This window comes from Oryctolagus cuniculus, chromosome 17 (assembly GCF_051225735.1).
Source record: "Oryctolagus cuniculus isolate XC-2025 breed Fujian yellow rabbit chromosome 17, ASM5122573v1, whole genome shotgun sequence".
Lineage (NCBI taxonomy): Eukaryota > Metazoa > Chordata > Mammalia > Lagomorpha > Leporidae > Oryctolagus > Oryctolagus cuniculus.
In genome coordinates this window covers 3,145,001-3,157,500 of record NC_142883.1, presented here as the reverse complement: position 1 = coordinate 3,157,500, position 12,500 = coordinate 3,145,001, and the positions used below count along the sequence as shown (strand labels likewise).

General features: G+C 63.1%; 1 long non-coding RNA gene across 1 annotated transcript; it reads right to left on the bottom strand.

The window, feature by feature from the left end:
* Positions 1-3,059: 3,059 nt before the first annotated feature.
* On the bottom strand, positions 3,060-5,189 carry LOC149121068 (uncharacterized). Its single transcript, XR_016223484.1, has 2 exons — positions 5,002-5,189; positions 3,060-3,879 (listed from the first exon to the last, which is right to left on the bottom strand). It is a non-coding gene; the product is annotated as an uncharacterized LOC149121068 (long non-coding RNA).
* Between the last annotated feature and the right edge of the window lie 7,311 nt (positions 5,190-12,500).

The window sequence follows — 12,500 nt, the reverse complement described above, 5'->3', positions numbered from 1 at the left end:
AGTGCCCTTGCTCTGGTCTGCGAAGGACTCAGTCCCCACACTCAGGCAGGACTTTAAAGCCCAAGGTCATCGGTCAGGAGTGCCAAGAGGCTGGGAACAGTGGAGCTGGGTGGGCTGCAGGTCGCTGGTGCGCGGTCCCCCCGGAGGCTGCTCGTGGAAGCCGGGCTGGGTCCAGCCGCCTGCTCGACGCCCCCTCTGCCCTCTGCCTCCAGCAGACACTCAACAGCGGCCACCACCCGCTCGTGGACGTGGACTGCAGAGGGTGAGTAGCCCACACTTCCTCGTAGCTTGTCTCGGGTATTCCACTGTCGCAACAAAACTGACGAACACAGGGGCCGGCGCTGTGCATTGTGGGTAAAGCTGCCACCTGTGGCGCCAGCATCCCATGTGGGCGCCGGTTCAAGTCCCAGCTGCTCCACTGATGGCCAGTAGAAGATGGCCCAAATCCTTGGGCCCCTGCACCTGCATGGGAGACCTGGAAGGAGCTCCTGGCTCCTGGCTTCGGATCGGCACCACTTCAGCCATTGCGGCCAATTGGGGAGTGAACCAGTGGATGGAAGACCTCTCTCTCTCTCTCTCTCTCTCTGCCTTTCAAATGAATAAATAAATCTTTAAAAATAAAACCTGACGGATACAGCCCTGTTGGAGCTCTGCGGTGTGCAGCCTGCACAACAGTACATGGTGTCCCTTTCCTGGAAAGGAAAGTAGTTACCACGAACAAAAACGAGCACAATGAGAGGTAACTCTTCATCTGTCTACACCCTCTCTTGGCTGGCCAGCACCCTGTGATAGCCCAGTCTGTACCCAGTCCACCCCTTCAGCAAACAGAAGCCGCAGGCCAGGTCACCTGCCACTCCTGGAGGGGTGCAGCCCCTGCCCTGGTGGGGAGGTGGGGGCACTGACCAACTCGGGCCTTGGGCTGGGGGAGGGGGAAGCAGGGGCGTGCGGGAGGGGGGCAGGCGGGGTCACACAGGGCGGCAGGGGGTCCTGCGGGGTCACAGCCACCCAGCTTTCTGCCGTGGGGGGCCGCACTGACCAGCGCGGCCAAACACGTCCGCGTAAAACCGGGCGGATCTGAGCAAGGGTCAGGGGAGGCGGATCGCAGCCAGGGCTACATGCTGCTTGCAACGCTGTTCTCTGGTTTTGAAATATTGGGGCGGGTGCCGTGGTGCCGTGCGCTAAACTGCCTCCTGGGAGGCCCTCATCCTATACTGGGGCGCCCAACTGGAGTCTCGGCTGTTCCCCTTCCAACCCAGCTCCCTGCCAATGCCCTGGGAAGCAGCTGCCAATGGCTCAACTCCTCGGGCCCCTGCACCCACGTGGGAGACCCGGATGGAGCTCCCGGCTCCTGGCTCTGCCCCATCCCAGCCCTGGCTGTGCAGCCATCTGGGGAGTGAACTGTGGATGGAAGACCTCTCTCTCTCTCTCTCTCTCTCTCTGCCTCTCAAATAAATAAATCTGAATAAAACAGATCTTCAGTGGAAATGTCTAGTGCCGAGGTCCAGCTTAAGGGCCACCCCCCAGAGCCCAGGCAGCCCAGGCTTGTCCCAGGGTTTCCCCCTAGGGTACCCCCACATCAAGCTCCTTCACGGCACCCCCAGGCCCCCAGGGCGTCAGAGGGCGAATGAATGAAATGAATGAATGAATGCACTCCGAGGGGCCTTGAACACTACCCGGGACCAGCACCAAGGGGCACAGGTTCCTCCGCCCCGGCCATCCTCGGACACCTCGAGGGGAGCCCTTGGTCCACAGAAGGCTTCCTACCTGCTCACCACAAGCACAGCGCCCCAGCTGCCCACCAGCCCCCGGGCCTCTCCATCCTCAGGCCGCCCTTGGTCTGGCCTCACAAAGCCCCAGCTGGCAACAGCAGGGTGTTCAGGGCAGCAGGTGAGGCCGCCGGACCACACCCTCCTGCCCCCCCACCCCGCCCCGCCCAGTGTGCTCCGGGCTCCAGCGGGGCCTGAAGTCCTACCTGGGCTTCCTCCTCTCCCAGACTGGGGGCCATTGCAGGGTACAGCTGCCCCTGGAGTCCCCGGGGACCCCTAGGGTCTGAGCAGCTGGGGGGGGTGGACAGCAGGGGAGGGCATGAGTACCCACAGCGGGGGTTCCTCCCAGTTCCCAGAGAACAGAGAACACCTCCTGGGTTTTTTGGGGGTAAAGATTTATTATATTTGATAGGCAGAGTTACGGGGGCGGGGGCGGGGGAGACAGATTGTCCATTTGCTGGTTCACTCAGGGCCAGGCCAAAGCAGGGACCAGGAGCTCCATCCGTGTCTCCCGCATAGGTGGCAGGCCCCAAGCGCTTGGTGTTAGGTTTGGAGTAGTTCAGGGTTCTGGCTTTTTGTACCCCCAGAAAAGAGAGACGGGAAAGAGACAGGGACAACCTCAACGGTGACGGCTTGCTTTAATGAAGCAGAGAAGGGCCGAGGTCTGCTGGGCGTGGTAGGGCTGGGTTTTTATTCTGGCTGAAGAGGTGGGAGGTAGGGTATTAGGAAACTGGCGCAGTTTCAGCCAGGTGGCCACATGGCCCAAGCTCTGTGGTCAAGCTCCACCCCCATCCTAATGGGATTCGCTGCTCCTGCTTCCCTGCCCGCCCTCGGGCAGAGTTTTAAAAGGGCCTGTTCCTGCACACGTGCCCTGTTGGTTCTTCTCTCTTGGCTTCCCTCTGCTCTCTTGGCCCCTCTCCTCCTCTCCCCCTCTCCTCCTCTCCTCCTCTCGTCTCTCGTCTCTCGTCTCCCTCCTCTGTCTCTCTCTTTCTTACAGTCTCCTTTTCTCTCTTTCCCTTCGCCGCCCCTTCACTCCGGTCTGTGGGTGTTCCCCAATAAACGCTCTCCCTTACTCTGGTGTTCGGTGTGTTTTGCAACGGCCTGACATTAATATATAACAGAGGGGGCTTGCAGCTGGCGGGGAGTAGGGAGTAGGGAGTTTTAGGAGCTGCTGGGAACTTTGCAGCCCTGTGCGGCTTGTCTGTTTTGCAAGCAGTCTGGGGGAGGTTGTGTTACCGGAGAATGGCAGGGTTCTCGTCTTTGCGCAAGAAAGAATTCAGGCGTGAGACAGAGTAGTGGGAAGTAGAAGTAGCAAAGTTTATTAGGGAAGGGACATCCGTAAGGACGGATGGGCCCCTCTCCAGACAGGACCTGGGAGAGACAGCCCAGTCACTCGGACTGGGGGGAGGAGCGAGGTTACATGGTTGAGTGGAGAGATCACACCTGGCCAGGCAGGCGGGTGGCTCAGCAGAGAGGCAGAGGGCTGAGCGGGTTAAGGAGGTGGGTCTCTGTCTTCACACGTCTCCTCCTGAGACAAAGGATTTTACGGCTGTAAATACTAAGAAGCTCCTATCTGAGTTTTCCCTGAAGGTATCAGACAGGAGGAAGCCTAGCTGGCGCCATCCTGGGTTCAGAGGAAGGGTGAGCAGGACCCCCTGGAGAATGGGGATCCGGAGCAGGGTGTTTGAGATGCAGATACTGGCTGCACCTGGGAGACTGTGGGAGATTTGTCAGGCAGAAGGGGCGGGGCCCCCACCTGGCAGGTTGTCAGGTGGAAGGGGGCAGGGCAGGATGCGAAGGCCGGGCTGCCCCTGAAACACTGTCAGCAGATGCAGATGCTGGACACAGATGTCTTCTCTTTAGGCCTTTATGTCACACACGCATAAGCTCATATCTGACTTCCTGCCTAACAGTTGAGCTTGGTTCCTGCACCCAGGGTCTCAAGGGGAGGGGGTAACAGCTTGTGAGCTTTAGTGCCCCCTCCTTGGGCCGTCTTCCGCTGCTTTTCCAGGTGCATTAGCAGGGAACTGGATGGGAAGTGCAGCAGCCGGGACTTGAACCTGCGTCATATTGTCACAGGAGAAGAGAGCCGTGGAAGCCGTGGGGTCCTTGTCTTCACAAAAGGAAGAATTCAGGCGTGAGGCAGAGTGTAAAGTAGTAAGGTTTTACTGGGGACAGGGCATCCGTCGGAACAGAAGGGACCGAGAGCGCCCAGTCGCTCGGCCCGGGGAGAGCGAGGTTATGCGGTTGAAGGAGAGAACACACCCGGGCAGGCCAGGCGGGCGGCTCAGCCGGGAGCAGAGCGCAGAGCGCTGAGCACACAGTCTGTTTAGACTGGGGCTTAGGAGGGAACAGGTGGCCCGGTTTCTCCTTCCCCTCCTCCTCCTACACGACACAGGGTGTGTGGAGGGTAAACTAGCGAATTCCTCCCCAGGTTTGCTGGTGCCCGGCAGAGGGGCCCAGGCAGAGGGGAAGGTTGTATTGCCCCTGGTATCAGGTAACCCATTTGGGCCTGAGAGAATTCTCCTGGGAGCTTGGAGGGGGAGGGGGGAAGCTGGGACCACCTGGGAGGTCATCAGGGTCTGGGCAGGACTTTGAAATGGGAGACGCTGGGCTTCTGGGGCTTCCGCAGTGGGTGCTGGCCTTCACATGTCTCACACGCACATGGGCTCAAATTCTGACTTCCTGCCTACCAACACCCGGTGCTGCTGTTGCAGGCAGTGCCACAGCGCCAGCCCCAAACCTCCTCTTTCTGACCCCAGGGAAGGACGCGCCCCAGCCCGGCACAGGCTCACTCTGCGCCTTGTTCCACCTGCAGAACCCGGCTTCCAGCCGGGGGAAGGGGTGGAAACAGAGCCGTCCAGGATGCTCCGGGTTCCGGAGCCAAGAGGCCGAGCCCCAAGTAACCCAGGAGGGGGATGCCCCATCACCTTCCCCCTCCACCTGTGACCCCATTGGATCAGAGCAGCAGGGCGCCCTCCCAGAACCTGGGGCTCCCTCTGTCTCCCACCCCCACCCCAGCAGTCTCTGGCCCTTCCTCCTCTGTCGCTGGTCACCAGCCTCCCCCCCCACCCCCCACCCCGGCTCCCCGCAGCCACACCGCAGCCCCCAAAGCCCGATGCCTTTGCGCTGCGAGCCGCGGTTAGGGGTTCCCTCCCGTGAATCCCCGCAGCGAGGGGTCGGCGTAGGTGCGGGCGGACACCAGCTCAGCTGGGGAGAAGGTTCCTGGCTCGACCTGCAAATTCTAGGATTTGGTGTCTGCGAGCCACAGCCATGACGCCTCCTGGGGCTCTCCGGCCGGGGTCCTGGGCCCCTGCCCGGGCCGATGCCCCTCTCCGATGCTCACGCGGGGACCCGCACCGCACGGGCGGGGAGTGGGGCGGCCGGCGCGGGCGCGCATTGATTGCCGGGGCAGACGCAGCCGCGGCGGCGCGGCCCGGGCAGCCCTGCGCGCCCGCGCCGGCCGGGGCCGGGTTGTCGGGAACTCAGGCCGGGCTCCGCTCGCTGGCGCTTCCTGGAAACGCTCTCCCGAGCGAGGCGAGGCTCGGCGGCTGCAGGACGGGGCCGCCCTTGGCCGAGGGCAGCCGGGCCGGGCGCTCCGACGCCTGCAGGCGGGGCCGCCCCCCAGGGACCGGTCCCGCCGTGGGCGCCCGGGGAAGCCGCGGGGCAAGTCTCCCGCAGCTGCAGCGCGGCCCGCCTCCCTTCCCGGTGGAAGGTGGCGCGGGGCCAGGGCGGGCGGAGACGGGGAGTCCGGCCGCAGCCACGCCCTGCCGGGGGCGCAAGTGGGCCGGGCCGCAGGGGCCCCCGCGGGAGGCCGAGGAGTCCCGGGAGCAGCAGATGGGGGCCGGGCGTGGGGGTGCGGTTCTCTCGCCTGAGCCTGCGTGTTTACTTATTCATATGCCGTAGGCGCTTTAGTAGCGGGCTTCTGTGTTCTGTGTCCGTGGGATAAAAAGTGGGCGCCCCCTCCTCTCGCCCCGCCCCTCCCCCGCCCCGCCGTCTAGCTCGCGCTGCACCTTGGAGACCTGCGTTTAGGGGGGCTGCCCCCCGCCCGCCCACCAGGGCCCAGGCTGAGCGTCCTGGGGCTGGGTCTCCACGCACAGCCCTGGAAGGAGCTGGCACAGGATGCGGTTCCGGTAACGGGCCCTTGCGAGCGGGAGCTAGCGGAGAGCAGAGTGAGGAGCAGTGCCAGTCGCTCATTCAACAAACATTAACCCAGAGCCAATCAATCAGTCACTCAACAAGCATTAGCAGGAGGCCGGCGCCCGGGCGGCAGCGCAGGGTGTCCCTCTGAGAGTCACCCCAAGGCGAGTGGGGGCGGTGCGGGCCCAGAGCCCGGCACCCACCCCCAGGTGCGGTCCCCCTGGGCGGAGAGTGACTCAGGCCCTGCCCAGCCTCCCCACGCCTGGGTTTGTTTAAGAACAAATTAGTCACGGAGCAGGCAGCTTTCCCGCAAATAAAATGAGAATCCCCAGGAAGCGGGGAAGCCTGCAGGCGGGGAGTGAGTCAGCACGTGCTGGCCGGGGTGGGGGGGGTCCACTCTTCGGGGGCTGCGCCGCCCCCCCCTCCCGCGGGACCCCGCCTCCCCCGCCTCACCTGCTGGCCTCTCCCTCTCCGCTGTGCAGTCCACCCGCCCCTGGAGTGAGCTCTGCGAGGATGCTCTGGTCACAGTGCCCCCCCCCACCGAGGTCCTGGCACTGCCTGCCGGGGAGCCTCAGCCCCCCACCCCCAGCCCCTGCAGGGGTGCATGCCAGACCTAAGGGCTCTGGGTCCCGTCCCCGCACCCTGGGGGGCTGGCAGGGCAGGGAGGGGCCTGCGCAGGTGGGCGGGGTGCTGTGGGGTAGCAGTGGGGGGTGCTTCTCGCCTGAGCAGGCACGGAGGGGAGTGGAGCTCTGGGGGTCCCTTGCTTCCTGCCTCCTCAGCCTGAGACCCCGTTTTGGGGATGATTGTGGCTCTGCCCCCTCTCACTCCGACCAGCGCAGGCCAGTGAGGCAGGTGCCCACAGGGAAGCCCCCTCACCCCAACGCTCAGCTAGAACCCATCCTCTTCCACTCTCCTGAGGACCCCCTGACCGGGCCTGGGGCAGGGGCCAGGCCGGGGTCTCCGTCACCGTCCAGTCTCTGTCTGCGGCTGTCCATGAATAATTTAGTTGTTCGAATTACAGTAAAGAGCTCTCCGGCTTCCCTTCCCAAAAGCACGGCAGCTTGGTTCCCTCCGAGGAAAGTCCCTTTCCCTGCGAAACTGGGCTTGTGGGCGGGGACTTCTCCCAGACCACCCCCCCATGAACCCGTATCTGACAGCGACAGACAGTGGCACACGTTTTCTAATCTCTCTAATAAAAATGGGTGGTAGCACTAATTGCCTGTTCTTGGGAGCAGGAAAGAGAGAGGCGGGGGAGAGGGTGCGGAGCCTTGGGGGGGCAGTGGTGGCCCTAAGTCCTAACTGCAGACCCCCTGGGGGACTGGAGACAGACAGCTGCACTACCGGGACCCCGTGGAAGGAGCAGGGGGTGCAGAATGGGTGCTGCAGGATTGCATGTGTGTGAGTCATGGGAGTGCGTGTGCATTGTGTGAACGTGTGTGCACAAACAGGCATGTCTGCACACAGCTGAGTGCTGGGCATGAGGGCACACATGTGTGCATGCACTCATGTGCGTGTGCACGGGGTGTGCTTGTAGGAGTGTGGGTGCTGCGCGGGGCGGCGGAGTGGAGGCTTTGCTGCCGGGGGCGGCTCCTCCAGCCCAGGGCTGGGCGAGTCGGGTGGGGAACCTGGGTGGCGCTGGGGCCTTGGGCCTCCCAGTCAGTGACTTGCAGGCAGGGAGGGTGGGGCTTTGGGAAGTTCTGAGAGAGGGAGGGGGCACTGGGAAAAGGCGAAAGCTTTGGCTGGAGACTCCGCCAACAAAGGCCGCGTCTGTCCCTGGGTGGACCGGGAGAGCTCCCGGTGCCAGAGCCAAGCAGCGCAGGAGGTGTGGCTCCTAATGGAGGGGTGTGAGTCCGGAGAGGGCTGGGGGAGGAGGCTTCCCAGCACCAGGGGAGGAGGAGGAGAAAGGGGGAGTTTGCATTCCCAAGACACACCCCCGCCCTGCACCTGCACCTGTCACCTGTCCACCTGCAGCCTCCAGGTGTGGCCGTGTCTGTCTGTCTTCCTGGACAGGGACACCCAAGAGAAGGGACCCTGGAACAGGAAACAGGGAGACCCCTCCTCATGTCTTCTCTGCACTCCCCCATCACCTCCTTTTCTACAGTCACCCAGACTGGGTCCCCGGACCCCCAGGGGTGATGTTGGGGGCCAGTCCTTAACCTGCCCCACTGCCAGGGGTGCAGGTCTGGGTGGGGCGAGCAGCGGGCCCGTCTGTCCACGCCCCTGCACCCTTGGAGAAGCCTGGCTGCCCCCTCCCTGGTGCACTGGCGTCCATCACCCCGCAGGCGGGGGCGGCAGAGGGCACTGATGGCCCCAGCCACAGGGCACGCTGAACCCATAAAGGCCCGGGTGTCCGCCCACACCTGGGAGCCTGCTGTGGTCCCCACCCCATGCTGGCTGCAGCCCCTCCTCCCAGAAGACCACGTGGGGCACAGCTGTGACCTCAGCACCCCTCTGCAGACGTGGGTCCACCCCAGGCCCCTGGAGCCGCCCTCAGTCTGCTGTGTCAGCACCGATCCAGCTACAGCTGAACAGAGCAGAGAGAGGTGGAGGGAAGACTCCACGGGGGAGGGGGCTTCGGAGCCCCACAGATGAGAGGAGAGAGCCCCCCAGCTCCTGGGAAGGAAGCAAAGTGTCCTCAGGGCCCTAGGGAGACAGGGACTCCCCCTGCTCCTCCCTGTCCCCACCTCACCTGCCCCCTAGCCTGGCAGTGTGGTGTGCAGGGGGACACCTGGCTGGTGCTGCCCTGGAGGGGGTGACAAGGGCCGGTCCCAGCACCCACTGCCCGTCTCCGCTATGGCCACTTCTGCCAGTTCCCAGCGAGTTCTCCCCTTGCTTCCAGCCCCGAGCCCTTGCACAGGTGTCCCCTAGTGTCCGTCCCCTCCACTCCGTCTCGTCTCGAGAAAGCTTGCACAGACACACACAGACACACACACACACACACATGCATGCACGCACGTTCCAGTAAGACCACATTCACGGGGCTGCAGCACAGGGGTGAAGTCACTGCCTGACACCACATCGTGTATGAGCGCTGGTTCAAGTCCTGACCGCTCCACTTCTGATCCAGCTCCCTGCTAGCGCACCTGGGAAAGCAGTAGAAGACGGCCTGAGTGTGTGTGGGAGACCTGGGTGGAGCTCCTGGCTCCTGGCTTTGGTCTGGCCCAACCCTGGCCATTGTGACCATTTGAGGAGTGAACCAGCGCACGGAAGACCTTGCTCTCTCTTTCCTTTGCTCTGTAACTCTACCTGTAACAGCAGCAAAAAAAATTGCTTTATTCATGGACCAGAAACCTACTTTTCATATCATTTTTTTCATGTCATAAAATATTCTTCCTCTCTTATTTTTCAACTATTCAAGAACATTCTTTGTCCCTGGTGAGCAAAAGGAGGCCACAGGCGGATGTGCTAGGGCTGTCCCCGGGGTGAGCTCTCACGGGAGTACAGGGGAAGCATCCCCCACCCACCCAAGCCCCCGACCAGGAACATGGACAGCATTGGGCGGCCCCGTGGCCCCGCTGGGCAGCCTAGCACAGGGCCTGGCACACAGCCCTGCATCCGCTCTTCACAGCTGTTGTCTCCATTGTGAGCACCAGGGAATGGCCGCTCAGAGACATGAAGAAAGCTGGCCAAGGGCACCCAGCTACAGGAAAAGTAGAGAAAAGGAGCTGCACTCTGGCCCCTCCCCGGGTGGTGGGGGCCTGGGACCGCCTCACTGTCTGGGGACTGTGTCCTTTGGGGGATGTGGCCAGGGCCAGGGAGCCCAGGCTGCCTTCCACGCTTGGTCTCGGGCTCGCTCGGGAGCCACTGGCAGCTCCATCGGCCTCAGTCCACCCCGAGGTCCCTTGCCGTCCTGCGGACTTGTTCTAGGGCTGGGCAGGGGTCCTGACATCTCAGCAATGGAGACCCAGGGCTGGAGCTGGTGGTCTGGATCCCCGATTCTGTCATCGCCTTGCCACCTCCCATCCATGCCACCCCGTCCTTAACACAGCCGGAGCCCTGCCTCCAGCTGTGGACACGTCCCGACCGCCCACGGCCGCCACTCAGCCCCAGCCCTGGCTCCTCGGGTCCAGCCTTAACCTCCCCGCACGTCAGAGGAGTTCTGACGTGGACACCTTCCAGCGGCCTGCGGCAGCCTGGGAGCCAGCTGGGCTCTGGGCGGGGGGCAGGGGACTGGTGCACATGCACCTGTGGTCCCACTGTGCTCGGTGCTCCCCTCACCTGGGGCTGGGGGCTGAGGGCCAGCTCCGCCCTTGAACTTGCGGGCTGTGACCCCTGCACGGTCACTGGGCTCAGTGCTCCCTTCCAACTCTTCCCCAGAGAATCTCCTGGCTTCAGGTTTTCCTGGAGTTCATGGGGAGCTCCCCCAGCCCTTTTCCCTGGAGGAGGGTCAGGAGAGAGAGGCCAGGGCCACTGGCCCAGCCAGCAGAGGAGAAGCAGGGTGCTGGCGGCGTGGGCGTGGGCGAGGGGAGCGTGGGGGTGTCCCTCAGTGGACATCTCAGCTCTGGGTACAGCGGCATCAGTGGTCATGGGCTCTCGCCCGGGGCGCTTCAGGGAGGTGGGAGGCTGTGCGGAGGAAGGGGTCGGGGGCAAGGAATTCCAAGGTCCAGATGTGTTGGAAGAGGCCCCAGATCTTGCCTCTCTGTCTCCTCCCTCTTCTCTGTAACTGGGGTGGGGGGTGGCATCTGCAGACAGCCAGATCCCAGGGACCAGGCTGAGCGGGGGTCCTGTCCTGTCACCAGGATGACAACGAGGACCATGACTGGGACAGGGTTTCCTGGGCGAGAGGTGGGCAGCCACGCTGAGCACGGAGGGAGGAGGGCAGGGTGGAGAGGTCGAGAAAGAAAGCAGAGACCAGAGAAAGATGAGCGGGAGGCCTTGGGGAGAGAAGGGGCCCTGAACAACCTCCTGGACTTGGCGGGGGTCCCCGGAGGGGCGGGGAGTGGGGGCGGGATGGCCCCTGGGCTTGCCTGTCCGTCGCGGTACTTCTCACCCTCCCACGTGCACCGACTTGTCCCTTTGCCATCTCCCTGGGATTGGCAGCTGCGGGTGCCCACTGGCCGTTGCCAGGGCGACGCCCCTTTGTTAGGCACCAGCCGCCTAAAATGTCAGCGGCTCAGACCCGGTCCCCCCCCTTTTCTCCCCTTCTCCTTTTTCAATTCCAGTCTCTGCCGCCCAAGTCACAAACTTCCTCTGTCTCCATGGGGATGGAGGGGCCGGCTCTCTTTTTCCATCCCAAACATCTGTCTCTATAAACAGTTGTGCGCGCTGGCTGCCTGGGGCCTGGGCTTCGGGGAGGAAGTGCTTTGTTTATCTGGACGGGGTCGGTTTCCTCACTGGGACTGGCCCAGGGTTGGATGCTGCAGCCCTGCACGCTGGGAACCCCGGGCCTGTGGCCAGTGCTTGCTGCCCCTGTGGGGCCCGTGCCCGCTCTGCTCGGTCATCTGGTAGACCTCTGCTGTGCCTTGCTGGCTGGGCTGCCTGAGATGGGTTCCTTAACCTCTCTGAATCTGTCTCTCCCTGTGGATGGTGAAGATTACGACAGTGCCCCCATCACGGCGTCCAGTGGGCATCACACAGAGCGTCAGGGGCATGCAGAAGGCTCTGTACTTTCATGTTCCCAGTGTCTTTTTGGGTAAGATCTGACAGGGACCAGCTGCGTTGCAGAGAGGTTGAGTGGCCCAGGGCGACACAGGGTCTTGGTGACAGAGGTGAGATTCCACTCCAGATGCAAGCCCAGGCCTTTTCCAACCCATTGGGACCCCTACAGGAGCACCAGGTCTTCGGGCTGCACGTGGAGTTGGGGAAGCGGCCTCCTTCCCAGGTCACTTCAGGGAAGAGGGCGGGGACGGAAGTGCACTATGTAGGGCAGGAGTCAGGGACAGGGACCCGATGACTCAGCCCTGCTTTCTCCAGCCGTGCGATCGGCCCTGGGAACAACACAGGACTGACCCAGATCCAGCCTGACCCAGAACAATACAGGACTGACCCAGAGCCTGCCCTGCACCCACCTGGCCAAAGCCGCACACCCCGTGGGCTTCACTGCCCCTAAAGCCCAAGGCCATGTCCAAGTCCAGCATCCTCCCCCGCGTCTGCAAGGAGGAGATCAGAGAAGAGGCCTCGTACGGGCGCAGTCAGCCTGAGGGTTCCGGCTTCAGAACGGGTGCCCCTCTCAGACTCGGTCCTAGCAACCGCCAAATGGGTAGCAGGATACCGGCTCCAGCTGGCGGGGACACCTGCAAAGTGCTACATAAACGCAGCAGGGGCCGGCACTGTGGCGTAGCCGGTAAAGCCACCGCCTGCAGTGCCGCATCCCATGTGGGCGCTGGTTCGCGTCCCTGCTGCTCCACTTCCATTCCAGCTCCCTGCTAATGTGCCTGGGAAAGCAGTGGAGGACGGCCCGAGTGCTTGGGCCCCTGCACCTGCATGGGAGACTTGGAAAAAGCTCCTGGCTCCTGGCTTCGGATCGGCTCAGCTCCGGCCATTGTGGCCAACTGGGGAGTGAAGCAGTGGATGGAAGACCTCTCTCTCTCTCTCTGCCTCTTCTCTCTGTGTGTAACTCTGACTTTCAAGCAGATAAATAAATCTTGAAAGAAA